At 43.5% G+C, this 11,919-nt stretch overlaps 1 long non-coding RNA gene and 1 pseudogene across 1 annotated transcript in view; one reads left to right on the forward strand and one right to left on the reverse strand.

Annotated features, from left to right (window-relative positions):
• The window catches only part of LOC134810475 (uncharacterized), a 123,518-nt gene that overhangs the window by 56,777 nt on the left and 54,822 nt on the right, over positions 1-11,919 (forward strand). The gene's annotated exons all lie outside the window — the stretch shown is intronic.
• Positions 418-4,490, reverse strand: LOC100615568 (zinc finger protein 131-like; annotated as a pseudogene).

Below are 11,919 nucleotides of genomic sequence, written 5' to 3' on the forward strand. Positions count from 1 at the left end.
GAACTGGTGGTTGTCATTATAAGTAAAAATATAAAGTATCATAGCATTGTCTACATTGCTCCTTACCATATAAACTTTGAAAGAACCAGAGATGCTTTATAGGAGTTTAGTCGGTTTTGAAAAGGCACGTGTGTGTGTGTGTGTGTGTGTGTGTGTGTTTTAATATTCTACAAATTTTCCCACCACCACTCTTTGTGTTGCAGAGACAGCATCGGTGACTACAGGGCTAGACAAGAACATTTGTTCAGACTAAAGAAAGCCAGAAGCCAAAATTCAGCTGCACAGTAACAATGTACTTTTCATCATGCAGCCTTGTGTTTCCTATATATTTGATTTTCTACTATGCATTAGAATACATAAACTTGTATTCTAATGATTTAAGTTTGATTTCACAATATGGAAAAAATTTGAGAAGAACATGACCTGGGAAAGAGAAAAGGGAGAACTTTTACCACAATGAACATAGATACATTCGTACCCCACTATATGATAAGAATATAATCCATTTAAGTTATGGAAAAGATCTCTTCAGTTATGGGAAAGATCCCTCTGCTGTGGCATTAAGTTTGGGGAGGGGAATTGACTTGTTCCAACAGAAACAGAAACAACAGGAAATAGCTTAACTTTGGTCCACTTGTCTGTTAGTTGAACGACAGTCATACTGCCTATAATCGGTTCAGAAACCCAACAAGTATATTTTAAAATATATTCATGTGTAATTTCATTCTAAAACTGGCATAGCTGTTCTGTCCTCATTCTCTGCCTTTTCAGCTTCAGAATGTGCTGTCAGCACGGTCTCTAATCCTCAGCATCTTTGTGATCTTCCCTGGCAGCCTCAGCATCTGCTTGGCTAGGCTCTGTCTTCTCTTGGGTCATGATTTCTGGGGTCATGTGGACGAAGCCTGCTTCTGGAAGTTCACTTTGTACTTCCACTGGCATCTGATTTACCCGTTCCACATGCGGCTCCTCTCCTTGTACTTCAGTACCTTCTTCAGGCTGAATTCAGCCCACTGCTAGGTAACTCACTTGGACCTGCTCTGGAAGCTCACTCCTGTGTGTCGGGCACCTGGCTATCCCTGCGTGGTTCTGGGTGGACGTGTTCCACGATCGCTTGTGCTGAATCCACCTGGACCTGAAACAGTGGGAGCACGTGTACCTCCCAGCTTGTTCTATAATATCATTGATGTCACAGGTTCAGCTTGTACCCGTGTTTCTGCTGAAAGAACTTCTTCCATTACTAGACGCTTTGATATATTGTATCACTGAGATGCCTTCTTAATTCATTTCCTTGCATAAACCACAAGTCACATAAAGTACAATGGTCGGGTTTATCTCTAGTATGTATTACCGAGTGATATTTGAACTGGTTCCAGCTGTTAAACACACTGTTGCAGACCTGGCACTCATGAGCTGCTTTCTTCCTTTTTTTGCCCCTACTCATTTGGCATGCAGTGAGGTGACATTTGAGGGGGCTATTTCTAGCAAATTGTTCATGACAATTTGGATATTCAAAAGGTTTTTCACCTGTATGTTTTTGAAGATGTTCTTTAAAATGTCCAGAATGGTCACACGGTTTCTCACAGTACTGACATACATGAATTTTTCCACTAGTTCTTTGCTTTTTTTTTTTTTGAGACGGAGTATCGCTCTGTCGCCCAGGCTGGAGTGCAGTGGCGTGATCTCGGCTCACTGCAAGCTCCGCCTCTCGGGTTCACGCCATTCTCCTGCCTCCGCCTCCCGAGTAGCTGGGACTGCAGGCGCCCACCACCACGCCCAGCTAATTTTTTTGTGTTTTTAGTAGAGACGGGGTTTCACCGTGTTAGCCAGGATGGTCTTGATCTCCTGACCTCATGATCCGCCCGTCTCGGCCTCCCAAAGTGCTGGGATTACAGGCGTGAGCCACCGTGCCCGGCCTCTTTGCTTCTTACTGCCTCCACGTTCTTCAAGGTGGTAACAATTCAGGTGCTGTTTCCATGCGCTCTCCTGAAGATACCTTTTGTTGCATATTTCACAGTTGAAACTCAGTGAAGTGTGATTTCATGTGTTCCTGTTTGCTTGTGGGGTCAGATGCACAGCTGTCTTCCTCTTTAATCTGCCCTTTTCTGTCACCTTGGTGGTACTGAAACAGGAAAAGCTCCCTTATCCCCCTCACAGGGTGTGTGATGGGGGCGTGGCTAGCTTCTTCGGTGCTGCTGCTCAAACATCTAGGGGGGCAGGTTGTGGTTGTGGGCTCCAACCCCACGGCAGTGTCTTGGGGGAAATGTTTCCAGCTCCTGAAGCCCCAGTGGGCGTGTGTTACAGGTGCTCTTTTAATTTTGCTGTCTGTAGGCGGCTTGTGTCAATCAGCTCACTTAGACCCTCTGCCTTATCACAAGGACAGAGGGCTTTCTGTGTCCCAGGGTTCTTGCCCTAGTGTACCGGAAAAATCGGATCACATGTGGGCTTGGGGAATGAGTGCAGGGTTTTATTGAATGGTGGAAGTAGCTCTCAGCAGATGGATGGGGAGCCAAAAGAGGGATAGAGTGGGAAGGGGGTTTTCCCTTGGAGTCGGGCTGTTCAGTGGCCAGACTGTCCTCCTACCACCCCTGCCAAATTCCCCTGGGCATCCGCGCTGTTGTGCCGGTTGATGGCCTGCCAGCACGTGCAGGTGCCTGTTTCCGTGCTCTTCCATTCCCCTGCTCCTCGATGCCTAGCCGCCTGTGTGCCCTTCTGCTGCTGTGTTCCTCTCGACATCCCACTGCTTGTGTCTATACCGCTAGGGTCGGGGGGTTTTTATAGGCCCAGGATGGGGGGGTGTGGCGGGCCAGGGTGGTCTTGGAAAATGCAACATTTGGGCGCGAAAACAGGAGTGCCTGTCCTCACGTAGGCCCATGAGCACGGGCCTGAGGGGGGAGCCCTCACCAGGGACCCCGCCTTTCTCTACCCAGCATTTCCCTGCCCCACTCTGGTATCAGTACTTGCTGGTGATATCTGGCAACAGTGCTGGAGCAGAATCATCAGAGGAACCTGTGCTCTGTATGTACTTTATGGACTGCTGGGCAGAAGCCCTTCCTCGAATGTTTCCGTGCCTTCATCTTCTGCTTCAGTCATGTCTTCGGCATTCTCTACCTCAGTTTCAACAGGGTCTGACTCTGCAGATGGCAGTGACTCAGCGATAATGTGAAGTTTCTGCAATTTTACTTTTTTTGGCCTTACTTTTTCCTGTGGTATTTTCCTTTAATGAAGTTGAGTTTTGTTTTGTTTTGTTTTGAGATGGAGTCTTGCTTTGTTGCCCAGACTGGAGTGCAGTGGTGCGATCTTGGCTCATTGCAACCTCCGCCTCCTGCATTCAAGCAATTCTCCTGCCTCAGCCTCCTGAGTAGCTGGGACTACAGGTGCCCCACGCCCGGCTAAATTTTGTATTTTTTAGTAGAGACAGGGTTTCGCCATGTTGGCCAGGCCGGTCTTGAACTCCTGACCTCAGGTGATCCGCCTGCCTCGGCCTCCCAAAGTGCTGGGATTACAGGCGTGAGCCACTGCACCTGGCCTGAAGTTGAGTTTTCTTTGTTCCTAACTTCAAGGGCTTTGATGGCTTCTAGCATTTGTAGATGTTCTGCTGCTTTCCATACATCACTGGCTGCTTCTCCTTGTATCATTAATTTTGCTGTACATGTGAACTCAATTGAATGGCAAAAGGCCATTTTACTAATACCTTCTATCTCCACCAAAGGTTCTTGGGTAAACTCTGGAAAGAATTTGTAGAAGGCGGCCGGGCCCAGTGGCTCACCCCTGTAATCCCTTTGGGAAGGATTACAGTAATCTCTGTAAGCGTTTTGGGTGGCTGAGGCAGGCGGATCACCTGAGATCAGGAGTTTGGGACCAGCCTCGCCAACTTGGCAAAACCCTGTCTCCACTAAAAATACAAAAATTAGCCGGGTGTGGTGGCGGGTGCCTGTAGTCCTAGCTACTTGGGAGGCTGAGGCAGGAGAATCGCTTGAACCCGGGAGGTGGAGGTTGCAGTGAGCCAGGATCGGGTCGCTGCACTTCAGATTGGGTGACAAAGTGTGACTTCATCTCAAAAAAAAAAAAAAAAGGAATTTGTGGAACTTACTGCAAGCAGCCAAACCAGCCTTGTGAGCCTTCAAATGGTGTCCGTCCACAATCAGGGTGATGTCAGTAAAGCAGTCCTGCCCTCACTGTTCATTCAGTTGGTCGAGGATCATGTTATGACGTTCATGGAACTCCTGTAGGCGTTGCATTGTCTCTTCAGCCTCCATGGCTGTTGGGTTGCTCTGCCTCATGCTCTGCCCTCCTTCCTCTTTGTCCCTCAGAGCCTCTGGTTTTGTGCTTTCTCCTCCCAGGGCATAATGTGCCCCACAGCTTTCCCTATCTCTAAACCGTGGCTCTCCCTCCATTTCCCCAACAAGAGCCGGGTGCTCCCTCTGCTCGGGCCCCGCTGGTGCACGTGCGCTCGGTTGGACACACGGGCGGTCGCGGCCTCTTTCTCTACTTTGAAGACTCGGCTGTAATTGTGCTATTAAACTTCTTCCATATTATACCCAAAAGCAGTGCTTCATTTCCCCCCAAAAGAAGAAATCAAGTAAGTAAAAACATGTTATAATTTATATAGAAGGGTACTTTGCATTTGTTAAAATGCTTTATAATGGTTCTAATCTTTTTCCTTAAAGAAACCCTGAGAAAGCCTTTCTTTCTCAGCTGTACAGATGGAACAGGTGAGGGGAGGGGACGCAGAGGTGTTGCCCAGAGCTTCTGAGTCCGTGGCTGAGCCCAAATCTCTCAAGGCAAATATGACAAATGTTATTTTCTCCTATTTATAAAGCTCCCTTACAGCTGGAAGGATTTTCTTCTAAATCTACTAAACATTGAAGTACCTAAAAACAACAGTCCCACATTTGGAAACAGACCAAAGGTGGGAAGTTTTAGCTCTTGTTTCTAAGGTTATAGCTGACGACCAGACTGGGGTTAATTATGCACCCAAATGATAGTGTTTCCTGCCAAGGACATTCTGATTCACTGCTTACCAGATCAGGTAATGCTGGTGGCTAAGCTCCTCCACCAGGCTTTTAGGGTCTCCTAAAGACCCTAAAAAAAAGGAGGTGTCTTCATTCTCACTGGCTCCAGCCAACCCTTTAGATTGCTAATAATTCAATTGTGGAGCATTCAGTAGCAAGAGGATTGTGCGCTCATTTATTCGTAGCACTCCTTCCCCAAACTACGTTGGGAGACACATCAATCAATGTGTTAGGAAGACCTGATGGCTGTGCTGTTCAATATGGCAGCCACCAGCCACATGTGGCCATTTAAATTCTAATTAAAATCAAGTAAAATGTAAAAGCCAGTTGCTCAGTTGCACTAGCAATGTTTTGAGTGCTCAGTAGTGACATATGCCTGGAGGCTACCGTATTGGGTAGTGCAGATATAAAATATTTCCATCACTCTGGAAGGTTCTATTGGACAATACTGCTTCTTAGTGTGTTATGGTGAGTAAGACTTCCCAAATGGTCTTGGTATCTTCTGCCATGCGGGCTGCTGGGCTGCCTCATATCCTTTTTTTTTTGGTTTATTTGTTTGTTTGTTTTTTTAAGAGACAGGGTCTGGCTCTGTCACCCGTGCTGGAGTGCAGTGGTGCAATCATAGCTCACTGCAGTCTGAAGTTCTGGAGCTCAAGTGATCTTCCCACCTCATCCTCCCAATTAGCTGGGACTAGAGGTGGGTGCCACCATGCCTAATTTTAAAAAATTTTTTGTAGAGATGGGGTCTCATTTTATTGCCAAGGCTGGTCTTGAACTCCTGGGCTCAAGTGATTTTCCCGACTCAGCTTCCCAAAGTGCTGGGATTACAGGCATGCACCACGGCACCCGGCCCCGCCTCATATCTCTCACTGTTTCAAAGCCCAGCCCCTCGTTGGCACCATCCCAGGCAATGAGTCTTCCCCAGGGCCACCCTGCCCTTTGTTTTTCTCTAAATTCCCTCACCTTCATGAGAAGCCTCTTCAAAATTAGAAATTCGCAAGTATGTGTAGTTCTGTTAGGTGGGTGAAGCTCTTGATCCCTCGGGTCCCACAGCTGTCTTCTGTCAGCGAGGCTCACACGTCTGTGTCCCTGGTCACAGGTGCGAGTGGGGCACATTCCTCATCCTCTCCACCCCCGCATGCCCTGCCCTCCAGGAGCTCTGTGCCCATGGGCGTTCCCCAGGCTTGCCTGCTGCTCTCATCTGTTTGTCACATCTCTGTTTCTCCTTCTGGCCAAACCTTCTACATCTACAGCCGCTTGTTTGCTGATTAGAAGCTGTTTATGTACTTAGTAGAAAGAAAACTTGCCATTTCTGAAGGAAGAAATGAGGCAGCAAATGTGCAGGGGAGAACAAGATTAGGCAGGATCAAAAGGCAAAGGCAGGATGCTCGCAACAAAGCTGAAAATTATAACCCTGATGGTTCATTCTCGTGGAATTCACTGGCTGCCAGCACACTATGGGTGTAACCGTAAGGCCTGTGGATGATCTCTCTGCCTTCTCCCTGGCTCTCATCTGGTAACATCCTCTCGCAGTGCTCGAGGTCATCGTTAAAACATGAGAGAGAACAGCACGCCGATGAATTAATTTGCTTGGATGCAAGTATTTGACCAGTTCTTCCATCCACAAATCTGGAAATAAGTAAATGTATTTTACATTTGAAAAGTGTGAGGAATATGATCTGAAATATTTATTTCTCATGCTTTAAAAATGTATTAAAATATTTTAAAATATTTTAAATAAAACAAGCAAGAGCACAGAGTTAGGTATATGAAACATCAGTCCTTAGTCACTGTGTTGGGGTTCTCCAGAGAAACAGAATCGGACATACATAATACATAATTATATGTATATATATATATATTTATACACATATATATGTGTACGTGTGTATATAGATACACCTATGTGTATGTATACATGCATGTATGCAGATAGGTATGTGTATAAATATATACGTGTGTGTGTATATATAGAAATATATATATACACATATAGAGAGAGATTTATTTTAAGGAACTGGCTCTTGATTGTGGGGGTTGGTAGGTTGGGGCTGGCTAGCGGGCTAGAAATTCTGGGAGGAGTTGATATTGTAGTCGAGTCTGAAGGCAGAATTCCTTCTTCTTCAGGGACCTGAGTCATTTTTCTTAAGACCTTCAACCGACTGGATGAGACCCATCCACATTATGAAGGGAAATCTGTTTTACTCAAAGTCTACTGATTTAAATATTTCAATATTAATCACACCTAAAATATATCTTTATAGCAACATCTAGACTGGTGTTTAACCGAACAACTGAGCATCAGAGCCTAGCTAAGTTGACACATCAAATTAACCCTCACTGTCACCAAACATCTAATTAACAGGATGGCTGAGTGTGTTCATTGGCTCAGGCTGCCATAACACAGTACCACAGGCTGGGTGGCTTCAACCACGGAGATTCGGAGATCAAGATGTGGCCAGGGATCGTGTCTTCTGAGCCTCTCTCCTTGGCTTGTAGATGGCCGTCTTCTCTGTGTGTTTTTAGTTGGTCTTCCCTCTGTGTGTGTGTCTGTGTCCTAATCTCTTTTTATAAGGACACTGATCATGTTGGATAAGGGCCTACCCTCATGATCTCACTTTAATTTACTTCCTACTTAAAGACTCCATCTCCAAGTACAGTCACATTCTGAGATACTGAGGTTTAAAATGTCAACGTTTGAAGTGTTGGTGGTGGGGAGGACACAGTTTAGCTCATGACAGTGGGAAAACAGACAATTCCAAGGTGGTAGTGGGTATGCATTGTGCTGAGAAGGGCCGAGTTCAGTGCAGTCACTTGCAAGTCATCTTGATCTGAAAACAGATGATGAGTTTGCATTGATAAATGGATAACTTTCCCTGTGTGCCTTAAAATTGCCTTCACATTTAAAGAATGAGTAGGTATGCGCAACTATTAGGCTGAAAAAAAAAGTTGTACTATTAAGTAGACAAACAGTTTGCTACCTTGAAATGCAGAGATAGGTATGACTCCACATGGTATCACTGTAGATATCAGCATCCTCCTTCTCCAAAAATAATAAAGCGAAGCTGCTGGATGGGGCTGTTGGCTACTCTCTTTGGTGGAGAGGTTCGCTACCTGTTGTTTTTACATTTATATTTTATTCTTTTTTTTTTTTGCCACAGGGTTTTGCTTTGTCACCCAGGCTGGAGTGCAGTGGTGCGATCATGGCTCACTGCAGCCTCCAACTCCTGGGCTGAAGGGATCCTCCCACCTCAGCCTCTGAGTAGCTAGGACTACAGGTACATGTCACTGCATCCGGCCATCTTATTTTTCGGGGGCGAGGGGAGCACTTTTTGGAGGTGGGTGGGAACATTCTTTCTGGCTTTTAAAATTTTTTCTTTGTGGAGACAGGTCTCACTACGTTGCCTAACCCGGTCTCAAACTCCTGGCCTCATGCAGTCCTCCTGCCTTGGCCTCCAAAAGTGCTGGGATTATAGGCATGAGCCACCACGCCAGGCCTTGCTACCTGTTTTTTATTTTTTATTTTAGATTCAGGGGTGCATGGGCAGGTTTGCTGCAAGGGTATCTTGTGTGATCCTGAGGTTTTGGCTTTTATAGATCCTGTCAACCAGACAGTGAACATAGTACCCGACAGGAAGGTTTTTCAGCCCTTGCCCCTCTCCCTCCCTCCCTCCTTTTGGAGTCCTCAGTGTCTGTTGTTCCCATCTTTATGTCCATGTGTACCCAGGGTTTAGCTCCCATTTATAAGTGCGAATGTGCTATATTGTGTTTTCTGTTTCTGTGTTAATTCGCTTAGCTACCTGTTTTTAATACTTAGACTGATGTAGTCCTCTTCTAGATGAGTTGTAAGATTATTGATTTGTTTTCTAATTAGAAAAAGTAATACTCTGGCTCATTGCAGAAATTTGAAAAATGTGTAAAAGTATGAAGAAATAAAATATCAGAGCAATTTCACTATATATTTGAAAAATCACTTGATCCATTAGTATCTTTCTTTCTAATCTCTTTTTCTAGGCATATGTATACTTTTTCAGTAAAATTGGGATTACACTAAATATAGTGTAATATTCTGCTTTCACTATAATAAGCATTTCCCTGTTGATTATTTTTGTAAAGATGTAAATGGTTATATGATGCATTTATCCATATCCATGAAGGTATCCATTCATTTCACACATTTTTTTTTAGCACCTTCAATGTGCTCTGCCTTGTGGTAAGTCCTAGGAATGCACTGATAAAACAGACGGGGATCCTGCTTTCATAAAGCTTTCCCCACTTTCTGGATGTATGTATTTATTTAACCATGTCTTTATTTCTGCTCAGAGAGACTGACTTAGCCGAGAGGAAGGCATTTTTGTCCTTTCCCCCTTCCTGCTGCATGCCTGGAATGGGAAATGATGGCTCGTACTTCTACAGCCATCTTGGAACACAAAGTAACACTGAGGATGGAAGCTAAATATTGAATATAGGACATATAGGAATCTGGTCCCTGTACAAACCATGGAGAGAGTTCATGGGCCCCAGATTATCCACACCAGGACTTCCTCTGTGAAACAAAAACTTCTAACTTGTTTAAATTACTGTTGATATGGGTATTTCTGTTAAATGCAGCAAACTCATTTCCTAATTGATACAATGCTGTTTGTACAGAAGCTTCAAATTTCTGTTTTTTGTTTGTTTGTTTGTTTGCTTTTTTTTTTTTTTTTTTGAGACCAACTCTCTCTCTGTTGCCCAGGTTGGAGTGCAGTGGCATGATCTTGGCTCACTGCAACCTCCACCTCCTGGGTTCAAGCAATTCTCCTGCCTCAGCCTCCCAAGTAGCTAGGATTACAGCACCCACCACCACACCCAAATTTTTTATTTTTTATTTTTATTTTTGCTAATTTTTGTATTTTTAGTAGAGACACGGTTTCACCATGTTGGCCAGGCTGGTCTCGAACTCCTGACCTCAAGTGATCCACCCACCTTGGCCTCCCAAAGTGCTGGGATTACAGGCATAAGCCACCGTGCCTGGCCAGAAGCTCCAGATTTCTGTGTCATCAAATATATAACATTTTAAACCCTGAGACACATCTTTTCTTACAATGCAGTCTCTCTGGAATCAGTATCATTTAATATGTCATAGTTAAATAACTTTTTTTATTGAGGTAAAATTTATATAACATAAAATTCATCATTTTAGCCATTTAAAAGCATACAATTCATGACTTTTGGTACATTCACAATATTGTGTAACCACCATCACTACCTAATTCTAGAACAGGAAATTCTGTACCAGTTAAGTAGTCACTCCCCATCCCCTGTCCTCCCAGCCCTTGACAACCATTAATCTGCTTTTTGGCTGTCTCGATTTGCCTATTCTGGACATTTCATATAAATTAATGAATACAACATGTGGTCTTTTGTTACTGGCTTCTTTCACTTGGAATAAGGTTTTCAAAGTCCACCCATGTTGTAGCATGAATCAGTCCTTCATTCCTTTAATGGCTGAATAATATTCTGTTGTACATTATTCAGCCCTAACGATGGTTGTATAATGCATTCGAATGTTACACCACATTTCATTGATTCATTCAATTGACGCACATTCAGATTGCTTCCACATTTTGGCTGTAAAGAATAATGCTGCTATTAATATTCATGTACAGACAGTCCCTGACTTATGATGGCTTAACTTATGATTTTTCAACTTTGTAGTGGTGTAAAAATGATATGCATTCAGTAGAAACCATACTTCGAGTACCCATATGACCATTCTGCTTTTCACTTTCAGAACAATAGTCAATAAATTACATGAGATATTCAATACTTTATTATAAAATAGGCTTTGTCTTAGACCAGGGGTGTCTAATCTTCTGGCTTCCCTGGGCCACATTGGAAGAAGAAGAATTGTCTTGGGCCACATATAAAATACACTAACACTAATGATGGGTGATGAGCTAAAAATAAATCACAAAAAAGTCTCATAATGTTTTAACAAAGTTTACAACTTCGTGTTGAGCTGCATTCAAAGCTGTTCCTGGGCTGCATGCAGCCCTCAGGCCATGGGTTGGACAAGCTTGTGTTAGATGATTTTGCCTAACAGTAGGCTAATATAAGTGTTCTGAGCATGTTTAAGTTATGTTAGGTTAAGCTATGATGTTTGTTAGGTTAGGTGTATTATGCATTTTCAACTTACGAGATTTTCAGCTTACAATGGGTTTATCATCAGGTTGTAACCTCATCATAAGTTGAGGAACATGTGTACAGAGTTTTTTGGACTATGCATATTTCTCTTAAATTACACTAAGGGGTGAAATTTCTGGGTCATATGGTTGCTTTATGTCTAACTTTTTGAGGAACCGTCGAAGTATTTTCCAGAGTGGCTGTACTATTGTACATTTCCAGCAGTAATGTAGCAGCGTTCCAATATTTCCACATCCTCAACACTTGTTATATTTTCATTCTTCCCAACCTAGTAGGTGTGAACCACATTTTCTTTATCCATTCCCCAGCAGTTGAGGGACATTTGGGTTGTTCCCACCTTTTTACTATTATAAACAACACTACAAATAATACCATGAACAACTGTGTACAACACAGGTGTGTGTTCAAACAAACACTTTGTTTGAACATATGCTCTTCAATCTCTTGGGTATATGACTAAGAATGGAATGGCTGGGTCATATGGTAATTCTATGTTGATTTTTTGAGGAACCACAAAACTAGTTTTTACAGTGGCTGCATCATTTTACGTCTCTACCAGCAGTGGGATTCCTGCAGACTCTCATCAACAGGCAATGAAAAGTGATGAGCAAATTTTCTTTGACTCTCATTTCATTTTGCCTCTTTTATTTTGAAATTTAAATAATAGACAAAGAGGAGAGTAAGCATTTTATATTTACCACCCAGAAATGAACAACATTAA

Source organism: Pan troglodytes, chromosome 6, assembly GCF_028858775.2.
Source record: "Pan troglodytes isolate AG18354 chromosome 6, NHGRI_mPanTro3-v2.0_pri, whole genome shotgun sequence".
NCBI classification, from domain to species: Eukaryota; Metazoa; Chordata; class Mammalia; order Primates; family Hominidae; genus Pan; species Pan troglodytes.